We start from the raw sequence: 16,342 nt of genomic DNA on the forward strand, positions 1-16,342 counted from the left end.
AAATGTTAGATAACACTAGCCTGACTTCGTCATACTCATGTTCTAGTCAGAATGTGAGTCTGATACTGCTCCAGAGGGCTTTGATAATGAGGCATGTCTTAACTGAACCAGGGGAAGAAAAACTGTATAGACCTACAACCAATCAGAGCAACGCAGTAAGTGACATATATTGAGCTACACATAGTTGTCAATAGAACTCAACTGCACACACACTGGAAGAAGTAGTAAAATCATAGACAGTAAAAGAAATGGACACAGCAACCCCACTAAATGAAGAAAATTGAACCCTGTTAAAAGCGAATAGACAGGCGTACTGCGCAAGCTCAAACTCACCTGTCATGTGAGCAACCTGTACTGTATGTCTTCTAGTAGCTGTGCCAAGTGAAATTGAATAATTCCTTTACGAATCTCACAGAGGTGGAGAGAGTGAGTATTAGCTATCCATGAGCTTGCAGCAGGATCTTTGGGCTTCTCCCTCGACTTTATCAGCCTCCACGTCCCCCCGATTGCCTGCGAGCTTCTCCTCCTGTCTATACGGTAATTTTTCTACTGTGCGATGGAGAGTCGATTCGTTATGACGCAATCGTTAGCCTATTTTTACAAAAACTGTTTCTACGGGGCCATAACGTATAGACCATTTTGCTAGATGTAAACAACACTGGTCCAGAAACACTTCCTGTTTCAGTTTGTAACTGTTTTCTTTATTTCACATGTAAAGAAAACATCTTAAAGATGTTGTTTAACTTTTTGATTCAGTTTTACATGTTCTGTTGGTTGTATTTTATCCCAGCTTTTGTGTAGTGTTAAAAAACTGAAACAGGAAGTGCTTCTGGACCAGTGTTGTTTACATTTTGCAAAACGGTATATACAAGGTAATCGGGCCTTTTATACATTGTCGTGTTTCTTTAGAAATAAATAATGGACAAATGGAGTCTTTGGATGCCTCAGATGTAAAGTTATTGGTCAATGGAATGCTAACAGCAAGTGAAGCTCTGCTACAATGGCAACTCCCGCGAGGCTTCAGCTTCCGGCTGATGGATTACCCCCTTGAGTAAAAAAATGAGTGTTGCTTCTTTTACTTGGTCCTCCATGAGTGCGACCAAAGGAGAAATCACAATGACCACAGGGTTTTCATTGCGTTCCATCTACTCAGCGACCATCAGAGCCAGATGATAAATTAAACTTTTGTCGAATCCCGTAGGAAGGATGGCAAACACATCTTTCCAATCGTCAAATGCCTTGTTTGTCTTTTAAAATGAATGCACTGTCAATTTGTTTTACAACCGACGCAATAGCGAAATCTATCTCAATTCTCCAGCTGCGGTCATCTTTGAGGGAAACCAGTTCAACCCAAGCGCTCTTTGATAACGTGATGATTACGTAACTGCCGGTCATCTGTCCAACATCGTATAAAGCCCGCCCTGGCATTGCAATTTGATTGGCCCGACGATTTCTGAACCGATCATATTTATTCATCAATGGATCGAGTCCAGACAGAACTTCCCAACCAAAAAATGTTGTGGGCGGGGTTCGGGCTGGCATCCAGGCTAAGAGAACACATTAAAAAAGGATCAATTTACCAAGGGAGCATTTTTATCCCACATTTTAACTATCTTGGGGAAATATTTCCTCTTTCCTTGGTTGATTTCTGACTCTCATCCAACTATTGCCTTACATTTCTAATAGCCTAACCAATAATGACTCTCTGTTCCCCACTCTCTTTTAATATGACTGTTCTGCCTTGTTTTTTAACATGAAAAAAACATAAAAGTTCTGTTGTTTCTGTTGCACTGCTGAATCATCTTAACACTCTTATAAATAGCGATAGCGTAGAGGGATACATGTTTGTTATTGCCAAAGCTTTAAAAAAAACTGTTGTTTTTGTGTGCCAGTGACGTGGCCCGGATCCAAATGAAGGGGGAGAGAACGATAGGTCAGCACTGAAGCAGTTTGGAGAAACTGTTGACTGATTCACTTAACTTTAAACGTCCGTAATTGTTCAGAACGAACACAAGCCAGGTCTGTATCCTGTGATATAGAGCAGTGTGTTCTGGCCATGTGTTTACTGCCATTAATATGGCTGTGGTGGGTGGAGAACAGCTGCTACGTGAGGAAAAAACCTGTAAGTGTCCAGTGAAACATTATCAACTACACAAGTTACACAATTAACAAACTATAAGATTAGTTAGAGGGGTCATGACAGGAGAAGTCAAATTCTCATTGATCTTTTTGACATTTAAGAGGTCTTTGTACCGTTCAACATCTTGGAAATTGCATAGCTCTCACCATCGGTGCTCAGGCCCTACAAACAAAGCATTTATTTAATCAAGCTCAAAAATGGCTCGTTTTGATATTACGGGATCTGCGACGTCACACGGGTAAATGTATTTGCATATGACCGCCTCCAGAGCAAAACATCGACGAATAGTTCAGATCCTGAATGCACATCTGTATGCTGAATTGTTTCATTCAATCCTTTACAATAAATAGAATGGACGGTTAACGCCAATATAATTGCATACACTTGCTTTATTGAACACAACCAACCTGGCCTGTACCCAGCCTTCTGCAACAACAACCTTTTCAAATAACTTATAATATTAAGGACAATTTGATCACTTAAGAACTTCATGAACTGTAACTTAGAAAAGCATTTATATGTTCACTATACTTTCTATTAACTGAATTTGTAATGTCTCCATAAAGGAGTAGTTCACTTTAAAAAAAAACTTTTGCTGATAATTTACTCATGTCTTTCTTTCTTCAGTCAAAAGAAATTAACGTTTTTGATGAAAACATTCCAGGATTTATCAAAATGAACAAATCCTTTCCCGAGTCAATTCATTCGTTTCATTATTTGAATGAACCAAATGACACAAAAAAAGATTTGTTCATTTTGATAAACGAGATCGAACAGGAGAGTCACGAACGTGCGTCACAGAACAGAGCAAGGCGTCCATTTGAGCTTATACAACTTTGTTATTTATTTAGTAAATGAGCGATCGTTTCGCTTGATATTACCCTTCTTCATCATTATCATTATGGTTTAAAGCCCTTTGCACTGAAACTGTCTTTTGGACCTTGAGCCATTTGGTTAGCAGTAAAGTGCATTATGGAGAAAAATCCTGGAATGTTTTCATCAAAAATCTTAATTTCTTTTCGACTGAAGAAAGAAAGACATGGACATCTTGGATGACATGGGGGTGAGTAAATTATCAGCTAAAGTTTTTTTTTGTTTGTTTTTTTTTTTTTTAAGTAAACTACTTTAATAACAAAATAAAGTTTTAAGTGTTAAACTCATATAAAAAATAAAGTGTCTAGTGTCATCTTTCAATCTATTCTTCCTCTTTTATTCTTTTTCTTCTCACAGAGGACTAAGCATTTCTGGGTTACTGAACGTAGTCTTTAAGGTAAGAAGGTCTGATCACTTTTCTTCCAGACTTTCTAACCTGCCTTTAAGTGCAAATATGGTTGTTGCAAACATATTATTATTGAGCCTGAAATGGTTGCATAACAAGAAGGAAAAGAACATTAAGTAGTTCAATGCAAAAATTTTCTTCCCAAGAAGTTTTTGCAGCGATTATCAAAAATGCTGTATCCCTGAGACTGCTCCAAAACCCACAAGTTTCGATTTGACAGATCAGTGTCGGCCTTCCAAACACTCCTAATTATTCCAATATGTAGCGGATGGAAAAAGCCAGCGTTGGACCGAGTAACTAGGCTACATGCATACTTCATTCATGGATCATGGTGTAGGCTGACACCAGATTGCATAACAATCCACTTTTTTCTAGCTCTGACTGCCATGAGACAGGCCGTATCCGGAGTGTACGTAGACAGCAGGACTCTGGAAAAAGTCTGGGACTGTGCAATGGCAAAACAATTGAAACCAGACAGAAAATGCTCTTGCAAATACTGATATGTTTACTTTGATGCACATTTAAAGAAGAAATTTAAACATTTATGAACACAGAGTTGACACCTAATATATGGTTTCCCTAAAGCTGTCACATTAAACTTCCTTAATAAACACCTTGCAAAAATATTTTTGTGATATTGACTGAATAGTTTAAAAGTGAATAGTCGAAGTGTGATTTACAGTTTTTTTTATATTAATACTTTATTGTCAGTATATCAGTATTGTCAAAGTCTGAAATTTGTTCGAACAGTGTCTATGTTTACAACAACCAACATACATTAAACATTGACATACACTTAAACCTCCCACATTATACATTCAATACTACACGTATACAACTACAACACATTCAGTTCTTTGAAAAACTAAACAGGCCTGTTGAGTCAAGTATTTCTTGCATTTCAATGGTTTCATGCTCTTGGCATCCAATAATTCACAGAATAAAATGTTTTGTGGTTGACAAAAACTATCCTTGTTGCAAGGGAAGCTTGTTATTCAGCAAGGACATACATTGATCAAAAAGTAATAGTAAAGATTTTACATCGTTACAAAAGAAATCTATTTCAAATAAATGATGGAAAAAATACCACGGTTTCTACAAAAAAATATTAGGCAGCACAACCGTTTTCAACATTAATAATAATCTGTTCCTTAAAGGTGCAGTGTGTATTTTTTAGCGACATCTAGCGGTTTGGTTGCGAGTTTGCACTAAAGGCTCAGCCCACTGCTCACCTTTTTATATAGCAAAGCCATAACACAACGAGGGAGAAGAGCTAAGTTACATGAAACAATCCAACTACAAACAGTATACACCACTGACAAGGGAAAAGTCACTACTCACAGTGTTTATGGCTTCAGGTTTCTGCTGCTTCTCTTTCAAGGTAGTGATGAAACGCGCTCTGTAGCGCTGTTTGTTTGCGTTCGGCTACGGTACAAACATGACGTAGCAATATGTCAACCTTCATAGAAGGGGATGCCTGCGGTTATGTTGATATAAATGTCTCATTCTAAGGTAATAAAAACATTACGGTTTATTAAGTAAGTTCTTTATACACCAGTGAAAACATTATGGATTATGGTCATATTGCATTTCTGTTAATAGATCCTCAAAATTTTTACACATTGCACCTTTAAGTATCAAATCATCTTATTAGAATGGTTTCTAAAGGATCATGTGATAGCTAAAGACTGGAGTAATGATGTTAAACAATTCAGCAATGCATCACAGGAATAAATTACATTTATATTACAGCAGAAAACAGTTATTTTACATTTATATATATTTGACTAATATTTTCTGTTTTTACTGTATTTTTGATGAGCATAGGTGAGCATAGGAGACAAAAACATTAAACAAATTGTACTGACCCCAAGAATTTTCATTTGAAGTATTATGATACTCAGCATTCTGGGTTTATGGTTAGAAAATGTCTTCATAAATGCCCCTGAAATGTATTGCAGACTTGCTGTCTGCAACCAAATCAGAAAAGACCTGCAATCCATTTATGAGAACCACTGCCCTAAAGCATCTAGCAAAAGTATGTGTATAAACACAAACAATCATGCACACAATCTGACTGATATTCTAGATTGCATTGAAATTCAATCAATGTGGATCTGCATGCCTGCAAGACACCGCAGATGAGGCTTTACACTATTCGACAGAGGCCTCAGAGTGCTCAGGGGAATTCCTCTGACATCTGATCTTCTGAATCTAGATGCTTGATGGAGGGGAGGGACAGCTGGTGGCTCAAACACTGCTGAGGATGAACAACTGCATTGTGCATCCATCACACACTTGGAAGACACACTTATACGCATACTGAAGAGAGAGAGGGGCACTTGTGAAAGAGGGCAACAGCAAAAAGCACAATAAGTACAACTTACTTAGTAAAATACTAAAATGTTATAAGCACAACTTACATACATCGACTATAACAACATTATCTGGGATTGGATATTTAGGGGTCTGGAATATCAAACAAGTCCCCCATGGATTGGGCTGTTTTTGTGTTTTTTCTTTTGTCGTCTGAGTAGAATGGATATGTCTGTGACTGTAAAGGGAAAAGCTGATCTCTGTGCAGATACTAAAGGGATCTGATGTAAAGAAGATTAATGAAAGCCCCCACACCCGCCCACAAGGTGAGTCTCCCCCAACAAGATAGTGGAGGATTACGAGTTTTAATCCCAGGGGCAGAGGCAATTACACTGTTTAGACTGAAAGAAACGAAGGCAATAACAGGTTTTAGGTCCTGAGGCATATTCATGGTGCAGAGGCGGTATTACTATTGCTATTATTATTACTACAAGTATTAAACTTCAGCTCATAATTTGCCCCAGCCCAGCATGTAAAGAAGTGGGCTACTTATTTTCTAAGCTATCTTTTGACGATAAATTGAGAATTGTTGTTTCAAACAGAGATCATGTTTCTGAGCTTGTAATCGATGTAATTGAGACAAACTTTAAAGGTGATTTGCTCTATTTTGATCGGAAACATCCGTGTTAAATTCCAAACATTAAACTTTTGTCCCAGTACTTCTGTGATAAGCAGAGTGATGTCATCAAAATCATTGATCTATATTGGCAGAAGTGAGAGAACGCTTATATTTTCTAAAAGCAAATTGTGTCATTGTTTTGGAGCACGCTAGCTTATAGATAACAGTAAGGCTAACATATTCATACTAAAAGACAAACAAGTTTTTTTCAATATGTAAAATAAGACTTTGATGTTCCAGAGTGTGCATATGAGGTTCTAGCTCAAAATACCCCATATATATTTTTATAGCATGCTAAAATTACACTTTAGCCACAATTTTTGTGTGTGTCCCTTTAAATGCAAATGAGCAGCTGCTCCTAACCCTCTTTCAAGAAGAGGGAGGAGCTTCAAGAGCTCATACTGGCAACAAAACAGGACATATGCACACGCCGTCAAATGTCCGAGCGAAACGAAGCAAAATGTAGATCTACATCTGGGGAGCGATATTTTTTTATTGGGGGGTAGGGGAACACTCATAAATGCTATTATATTTACAGTAATAACATTAAGTCAACAGCGTTCATAAACACGCTGAAAAGCGATTATGCGTGTTGATAGCACGCCAAAAATGGAATTACGAATTGCCGTGTCATACACACGCAATTTCATGAGACCAGTCTGCCTATAGTGAGTGTGTCTATGCTAATACGGCAGAGTCCATCAACAGTTGTGGGCGGTCTTGACAAAATGACGTCATTTTGCCCAGAATCTGTAAACTGCTTGTTCTGAGACACTGCTTATGATTTATGAGGATTAAAAAAGGAGTGGGATTTTAATATTATAGAGTTGTGTACACACTGTCAACACATATATGTTCAAACAGCATTTAATAGGTCTCCTTTAAATTTTGATTTTAACAAAACAAACCATATAATTCAACTCTTGAACCCTAAATTTGATTTTTTTTTTTTAAATTGAACCTATGTGACAGCAAACTGTGTAGACAGTGCAATGTTAATGCCAAAACACCATATATTATAAAATACTAACAATATAAATGATTTGCTGATATTATAAGCAGTTTAGCCGTGCTGCGAGGATGGGGAGGGATATTTAGTGAGCATAATCTCTGCTGTGCTGATTTTGGTCTTGGACATAGACACACAGCAAAACAGTCTGTCTGGAACACTGAGATGATCCAAGCTCTTTATCTCATCAAATGTGTGTGTGTGTGTCTGTCTTTTGTGATCCAAAATCAGGTCATACACTGATTGATGCCCGGGGTCTTCCTAGATCGAGAACCATGCAGACTTTAGTGAAGCAGAAAACAGAAATGGAAGACAGGAAGGGAGTGTTTGACAACCGTAGGCTACGGGCATATTGTGATAACCACCACCTGGAAACTGCACTTCCTGAAACAAGTTCAACATCCTTTTTTTCTAGAAACTTTGCAATCAAATCTTTTTAACCGTAACTAGTATTATCTTGCATTACAATGATACACTGGTTTGTTTTCTTTTTTCCGTGCTTCTTGTGAAGCCTTGTATGAGTAGCCTATAGCTGAGACAATAGAGGTCTGTCACAGCTGTGTTTACCACTTTGGCCCCATTTCCACCTCTCAAGGCGGTCTTCTTTTAAAAAGCCTTTTCAAAAACATTCAGAGCCTCTAACACACACAGAGGACATCAGAATAAGCTACCATACCTTTATCAGCACAGCCTTCTATTAATGAAGTAGCACATTGCCATAACAAAGCCATTAGCATTGCTTTATGTTACAGCGGACATCCAAGTGCTTCGGCTGAATAAGCGAAAAGGGTAAAAGCCATTCTCTGCCATGTGAGGTCATCTGCTGTTTTTCTTCTGTGTAAGGTTGAGGCCATCTCAGGAGATTGTTTGTTTTTCTGGTGACTTGGCTGGTCTACGGTAGACGCTCTCACAGCTTCTGCTGAGGCCCACATAAGGCGACCAGACTGTTTGTCTTGATGAGAGGACGAGATTTCAAAGTATACGCGAAAAGCTAAGAGCTCACTGTAGAAATCTTGATCAATATATCATAAAATCATGCAAGTTTTATCAAATAAGTCAATTTCATTAAAAAATCGAATCTTCACGCTAAAAAAAACTATATAGATAGATAAATAGACGTGTATTTAATAAATAAATGATTATTTAAGAAAAACATTCTTATAACAGCACTTTGAGAAACTGCTTTTAAAGGCGCTTTATAAAGTAAAATTTATTATTAACTTACTATTAACTTAACATACATTTTTTTTTTTTTTTTGTGTGTTATGTGCAATGTCTAAAGTGCATTAAAAGAGCGAGAATGTCTCAAATTGGGCCAGAGATGCTGTCCCGTTGAAACTACTTCTCGCCTGTCTTGCCTGCCTTGGTGTTTGCGATGTTTATCCAAATATACTTATTCTTACTTACGATCTTACTTACTTTGCGATGTTTATCCAAATATACTTATTCAACTTAACATACATTTTTCTCAATGGTGACTCTCATGAGTAAAGTATTTTTACTGTAAAAGTATTTTTATTTTATTTTAATTCATATTAATCAAAGAGAAACTACAATGATTTACAAACGATTAACATTTTAAAGCTGAAGTGTGTAATTTTAGTACCTCACCAAATTGAATGGCAAATTTTCACAAACACGGCCTCTGTTTGCCATTGGTCAACAAACAGATTGTCCCGCCCCACACTCACGCTATTGGTTGAGCAAGTGTTGTCATGTCAGGGTGGATCGGGATGCTTAAACCGAATAATATTTTTATAATGTCAAAGGCACAGTGTTACACTTTTATTAAGAATCAATGAATGGTTTACTTATAATATAAATATTAAATTAAATCTTTTTGGCACATTACAAAGGAATAATTACACATTTCAATTATTCAACATTTACATATTTAAAACAATAATAATTACTTCTTTGCATTAAAGTAAAAAGTATTGGATACTTAGTATTAGTAATAGTCAAAATAGTATTGACTACTGTAAACAAACATCTCAAGAACAGTAATTGTGTACTCTGTTCACTGTGACGTGGTGTGACACTTTTTTGCATGCTGTGATGCAGGGACGTTGTAATGTTTTCCTACTATATCACTTTGAATAGGAAAAAGAGAGAAAAAGAGACAGAGAGAGCAAACTGTGGGAATGAGATCCTGTCTGGTTGAGGTTGTTCTCCTTCAGTTTCCCTCTCTTCCTGAAAGTCCCTCCCTCTCCCCTGTTGTTTTTCCTGGCCAGCTGTACTTACTGTTCCCAATTTGTGTGCGTGTGCATGTATGCGAGTTTGAAGAGTTGCACCCTTATCCACTCCCTATCCCTTGAGTTTGAACACACACACAATGAACAGATCTGTCCACATGACTGCACAACGAGGCGCTGTTGGAATGTTACTACACTCGAACTAAGCGCCCTTCAAAGTAAGTGGTAAACAAATTTGTATCATGAAGCAGATGGAGGACATTCTCAACGGCTGTGAAATGTAAGGACACAGCCATGTTAGAGCACATCCTGTTTGTAACATTTTTTAGCTTCCCCTCGAAGGACCCTTCTAAGCACCTGCAGCTCTGAATATAAATAATAAACAAACACCACGTTCAAAATAATATCTATTAATTTTAATCTCATAACATTAAAATTTAATACATTAAAAAATGTATAAAATAGCCTATATATTTTCTCATCATATCCATATATGACATTCTTGTTTCTATGAAACACAAATGGAGAAATTAGGCATTGGCACAATCGTCCAACCTGACACAACATGTGAATGATATTTCAAAAGAAACGATTTTCAGTCAATAATAATGTCAAAGTGATTAATAATGTAAAAGAAAAAACTGTCATTCTTCAGCTGAAGTCAGTTCAGTGTTGATACAGTTCCATCAATTATGAAATTAGTCAATTTCATCTATAAAGCAGCTCTGCCGAAAACAGTGATGTCATCATCCAGCTAAGTTGACTTCTCATCCAATAGCGTCATTGAAGTCAAATCAGTAATATTGCTGCATATTAAATGTCCACAACTGAGCAAGCCAGAGACGACAGTGACAAGGAACCCAAACTCCATCATGTGACTGCAATGGAGAAGGCTCAGTCGGCAAACTACAACTAATGAACATGGTGTGATTGTGATTCAGGCAGCATCACAAGTCAGATCAGATTTTAGATCGATAGCATTCAAATATTTCATCTAGTTCCTTTTGCTTGAAGATCAGATTCATCATGCCAGTATAGAGACGAAGCTGGCCATTGATCTGTGCAGAGGATCTGTCTGGTTCTTGTGGTCTTTGCTGAAGATGTGTGGCGATGGCTGACGATTTAGAACAGCAAAGGGTGCGTTCACACTTGTAGTTCGGTTTGCTTGGTCCGACCCCCAAAAAACATGAAGTCCTTGTCTGCTTAGTGTCAGACTGATCTCATGAAGTAGCGTGTGTATGACACGCCAATTCGTATTTACATTTTTGGCGTGCTATCAACACGCATAATCGCTTTTCAGTGTGTTTATGAACGCCGTTGACTTAACGTTACATTACTGTATATATAAATATATGACTTACCTCAACCCCCTAAACTTAACCGTCACTGGGGTTCATGGCATTTATGACTGTTCCCTTACCATCCTAGGAAAAAAAAAATAGCTCCCCAGATGTAGATGTACATTTTGCTTTGTTTTGCTCGGACATTTCGTGTACGGACACGTGGAATGACGCGGACGTTAATGGCCTAGACATACACGCGGATAGCTGAAAATGCGTCGAGATAACACGCCACTTGACTCGAAATTGGCGTGTATGTTTACGCAAAAGTCATGATGTCATGTTGTTAGTGTTTACATTGGCATTAACATCGAACCTAACGGTAGAGGGATATGTTCACAACCTGATTGGTTGGTTTTTATTATGTATATTTCGCAACGGAACTTACCGAACATCCAAAACAATGCTGCGCTCTGGGCTAAATGTGCTTGTTGTAAATGCATAGCAACATATGATGGTATTTTGAGCAGCTGAAACTCACGAGGAGTGAAAGGAGTCAAAACAGCATCAGGAATCCCTCCGTCATACAAATGAAGATCTGCTGTGAAGAGATGCGGTTCTGATAACTGTACCGAACTGTGATGGGCAACATCGCGACTATGAAAAGAAAAAGGTATTCTTGAGCATTCTGTCCTTTTTAGGGTCTTCTCTTCTGACCTCATGTCCTGTTTTTAGTTTGTTTACATGCATTTAACACGTGTTGTGTTCATATTTCAGGCAAACCACATCAGAGTTTGTTTGGAAGTGGATGCGAGATCCATCTTTTCAGCATCTCGGTCCTCTTGTCACTATCGCCTCTGCTCACCGATCCCTCATCACTTCCACGGCTAGTCGGCCCGGAAGCTCCGCAGGGCTCCCTCGTCTCTCCAGGTCAGGCTCCTGAGGTCGACGCCCAGGTTCCACATCGGACTTCCGGGATTCCGGCAGCATCGTCGCCCTGGTCATCCAAGTCCTCAACATCGCCTCAGTCCCAGGAGTCAGTGGCTCAGCAACAGCCTTCCAAGCCTGCGATGTCGCCCTGTTCCGTCAGCCTCTTGGCTCCACCGGCTATTCCGCCACTCACCATGGTTCCGTCTCCGCCTATTGGTCCCAAGGTTCCGTCCGCCCCCTCTATCAAGACTCCTCCCTGGTTCCTCCCACAGTCAGCTCCACCATAGTCAACAATTCCACCAACTCCTCCTCATCACCATCCGCCACCAGCTCCACGCACTCCTCCTAAGTCACTGCGTTTTTTTCTTTTTACTTTTTTTGCCATCACAGCGCGAGCCTTTCCGAGGGGGGCGTTATGACACATTTATGTTCTGTCTAGTCTGCACCTGTTCTCGTTAGTCCCTGATAAGTTTACCTTTCTCCACCTTTGTCTAGTTAGTTTCCTCATCTCCTCCTGTGTATTTATACTCCCTGTTCTGTTCAGTCCCTTGTCAGTTCTCTTTAATGTTGAACGTGGTTGTGTCTATTCCTACCTGAGTTAGTCTCAATAAAGACTGTCGTTACCCTCGTCTTCATCTTGTGACGTCAACTACCACCACACCGTGACAGTATGTTTGTAGAGTCATTTAGCTTTGAACGCTGCTCATTCAATCAAAGTGTTTAACAGGAATTGGTGTAATTAAAATATTTGTTATTTCTAAACCTTTTTTTCTGGGAATGTAAATAATCAACATCAGGAATTTAGTTAGCAGAGTAGAAGGGGTAACTAGAAATGTTAAAATCATAAACAACTATCAGTTAGTAGGCAAAGCAAGCAAATATAAAAAGAGGCCAGTTGTTCCAACAGAGTGGCACTTGTTGCGAATAAAAGGTTTGGACTGATCACACGCATTGTGATTAGTCATCGTCGAAATTACCACAGCCCTCAAATCACTGACAAAAATGTGTTTTTCTCAATAATTCACACATATGTACATTTATAGGAAAACAGGGGGACCATTTTAGATTGTGTTCCATTAAAAAAAACTATTTCAGCGGCCGACCCAAACATGAATAGTTCACCTTCATAAGCGAGTGCATGGGCCATTAACACTTGCGGTGATGACCTCATCATGGACCTGAGGACAGCTGCGGGAAGAACTAAACTATTCTGTCGCACACAGAGGGCATCATGTTTGAAGGTCAGTGAACCAGGGGGCTGAATCACTTTCTTACTGGAAAGCAGTGAGTCACACTCCCACCCCCATTATTCAAGCTTATCCATTGTCGACCCAACAGATGTTATTGCACTCGTCCTCAATGGCTTGCAGGTTTCATTTCCATTGTCGGATGGAATTTCCCCTTAAGAGAATGTTTAGCATTTTTTCTTGCTTTTGTTTTGGAATAGAAGTACAAGCAGATGACAACAAGGTACCATTTTGCTAAGCCTTATTTATTGTACTCTATAAATTACTCCGGCTACATTAAAAAGTTAAAGAATATCACCAAAAATAATAGTACAGCCAAAATGCATATTTACCAGGAAACTTAATATGCAGTTAAAAGGTCTCAACGTTGCTGTAGCATGTTTTGTAGAGAAAAAAAAATAGCAAAGGAAACTTTCTTGTAAAGCGTATGCTGACGTAGATCTGGTTATGTAACCCTAGTCTATAAAGAACAACATCATCATCACTGCTAGCTTGGAGATATAAAAGACTGGAGTTCCCAAAGGGTTCTGCTCTGCTGGTTGGGTCTTTGTGGGTGTAAGCTGAAGATGTGTGTTTACCATATGTGATAACACCGTCCTTCTGTAGCTGAAGCCCTGCAGGGGCTAGGAGGTTTCAGGGCTTCAGCGCCGTGGGTGGAATCCAACACAGGCTTTAGCTTGAAGCACTATTACTGAGCTCAAGTCAAACTCTCACCATTAGGTGCCTCTTAACGGTGTGGGCGAAGCACATCATTCAGTGAAGGCCTCGCAGGGGTGAATTATTCTTACAGACACTTTGTTGAGTGGAGCTGGAGAGGCATGGGCTCAAAATGAAATCCACCTACTTATAAAATGAGACTTGCCTACCTCTGCATTGATGTAATTCAAGGTTTATATAACACAAAACTCCCACTTAGAGTTGACCACACCCACAGAAATAAAAAAAATATGCTGTTCTGGAAAATTTGGGGTGGCAGTGGGAATTTGCCTAACCCTAACTGCCTAACTGCCATGGGAATTTGCCTAACCAATTGACCGTTCGCAAAGACCCACCCCCCCTTAGTTACTGTCTCTATGTCCAACAATACATCAGGGAGCAGAGAGGAGACTGACAACACACTGACAGACCAGGTTACTTTTCGGTTACTTTTGATACTAAAAATATGAAACAAAGTCCCACCTTTCAAATTTGGTCCTTTTTTTTTTTTTTAAAGAAATTTAAACAATAAATACTTCTTTCTAGCTCATTTATAGCATCAAATAAACAAGAATGACCATAAGAAGGAATGTTGCTTTATCCGCGGAAAGGCGTCAGAAGCCTACATTCCGTTTTTCAAGTTCAAATCCTCCCACTTTAATCTACGATCTCTCCTGACTGCTTTGTCGGACAAAATGGCGGATGATGAAGTATGATTGCTCAGATCACCTGTCAATCAAGCTCCCTGCGAAAGGTCAATTATGTACATTTTAGGGCGGGACTATTTTGCGATGGTCACTCACAAGGAAGTAATATAATCATTTATGGTCATGTTCTGCTCTTCGGAGCGAGTAGGGCATAGGAATGCTCACTTCTAATTGGAATTTGTCTGAAACCTGAAACTACCTGCACTGAAATAGATGGCCCTATCATCAGGCAAATGTTTTTTGCTAGTTTCAGCCCGACGCAGTTATTATTTTTACGCCCTGCGCCACGTTGTTTAAATAGCAAATGCATTTGCACCTATTTGTTTGCCCATGGGCTGCTGGTCTGAAACCGAGGTTTGTTCAGGCGCAATGTTGGCGTGTTGCTATTGTGAGGCAGCTGAAACTGAACAAAAAAAATATAGCCTTGAAAAAATATCAGTCGGTCAATGGCGCAATATTTTTTGGTTATTTAAAAAGCGCGTAAACAATATGCGCCTACAGGCGGGACCACAAGGCGCATACACTTTGACCCGTAGATGGTCTGCTTGCGCGCTTTAACCTTGCGCCCGGGCAGATCAGTTTACTTGCTAGAGAAGCGTTCAGTTTTTCAGCTTGCGAATTCCATCATGTAAATAGCGAATCCACCATGGTGCAAGCACAAGTTGCTTTTAAAGGGAATGGGAGATGAGACTCTGATTGGTTTATTGCTTGTTACACCCAAAACACACCTATTACTCATTAAGAGAATAAGGACCCTTTTAGACTATGTGCCGGGTGCGCTCCATCCATAAATGGTTAAGAAGACCATTCGCTTAGATCGTTAAAATAGGGCCCAGAGTGTTTACCATTTTAGCACTGCCGGTTCCCTCGTCCTGAAGCGTTTTTTGGTGAAATGCCTTACATAGGGACTGTGGAAATAGCTAACAAGCGGCTAAACTGCCCAACAGAGGTTGTCGAGAACATTAAATATCAGGAAAAAAACCCATCTACACATTAGTTTGCTCTCACAGCCTCAATGTGTTTATGCTCTTGCAAACTACTCTTACTTTCAGGGAAAATGTTTTCAATAAAGACTGAATGAGTTGTCAGAAGCTTATGAAGTTGTCATGTAATCGTGGTGTGGTTCGTTTATAGCCTACGTTTAGCTTTTTACTTCTGGCGATTGAACTTAGGAATTTGTGACCATTATTATGATGAACAAAACGTGTAAGAATCGTAAACTTTTATTGACTTTTCATGTATTTAAAGCCAGTGGAAAAATTATACGGGTTTGTCAAGGGAAGCAGGGTGAGGGTAATGCTAACTTCTGGGTTGGCCTACAAAAATATATCTGCCCTGCAGCACTCTATTGTTGACTAACAATTTATTTAGGTGTTAAAAAACTTACTTTCTTAGTTGCTAACTTACCTTTTCTCTATTTTTGAACTTCTGGTGGCTCTTCTCTCTTCCGGAGAGTGCAAAGATTTGCACACTTCAAAATCTCAATACATGCAATAAGCCTCCCTGGTACTGTTTACACACCACCGTTTCATGAATTTTGCGTATTTGCATCCTCATTTGATGACACAAATTTGTGCATGCATTGCAGCCATACTCTAAATGATATAATTATACCCTGTACTTAGTTTACAGCCATTCACAGAGCCAAAATTAACGAATACGGTATGCATTTTTGAAAATATAAAAAGTGCGTAGGCAGAGTCGTTGCAAACTTGAACCTTCAAAACAAACAACCAACTAGTGGTTTGTGCGCGTCTATGAAGTTGACGGACATCGCCCTGGCCAATAAGATCACTCGGAAATTTCAATTTGCTGCTTCCTGCTTTTGATTGGCTAGTCTTTCCTTGTGGGCGAGACCGCATTT

Source organism: Pimephales promelas, chromosome 23, assembly GCF_988280905.1.
Source record: "Pimephales promelas chromosome 23, fPimPro1.hap1.1, whole genome shotgun sequence".
Taxonomy (NCBI): Eukaryota; Metazoa; Chordata; class Actinopteri; order Cypriniformes; family Leuciscidae; genus Pimephales; species Pimephales promelas.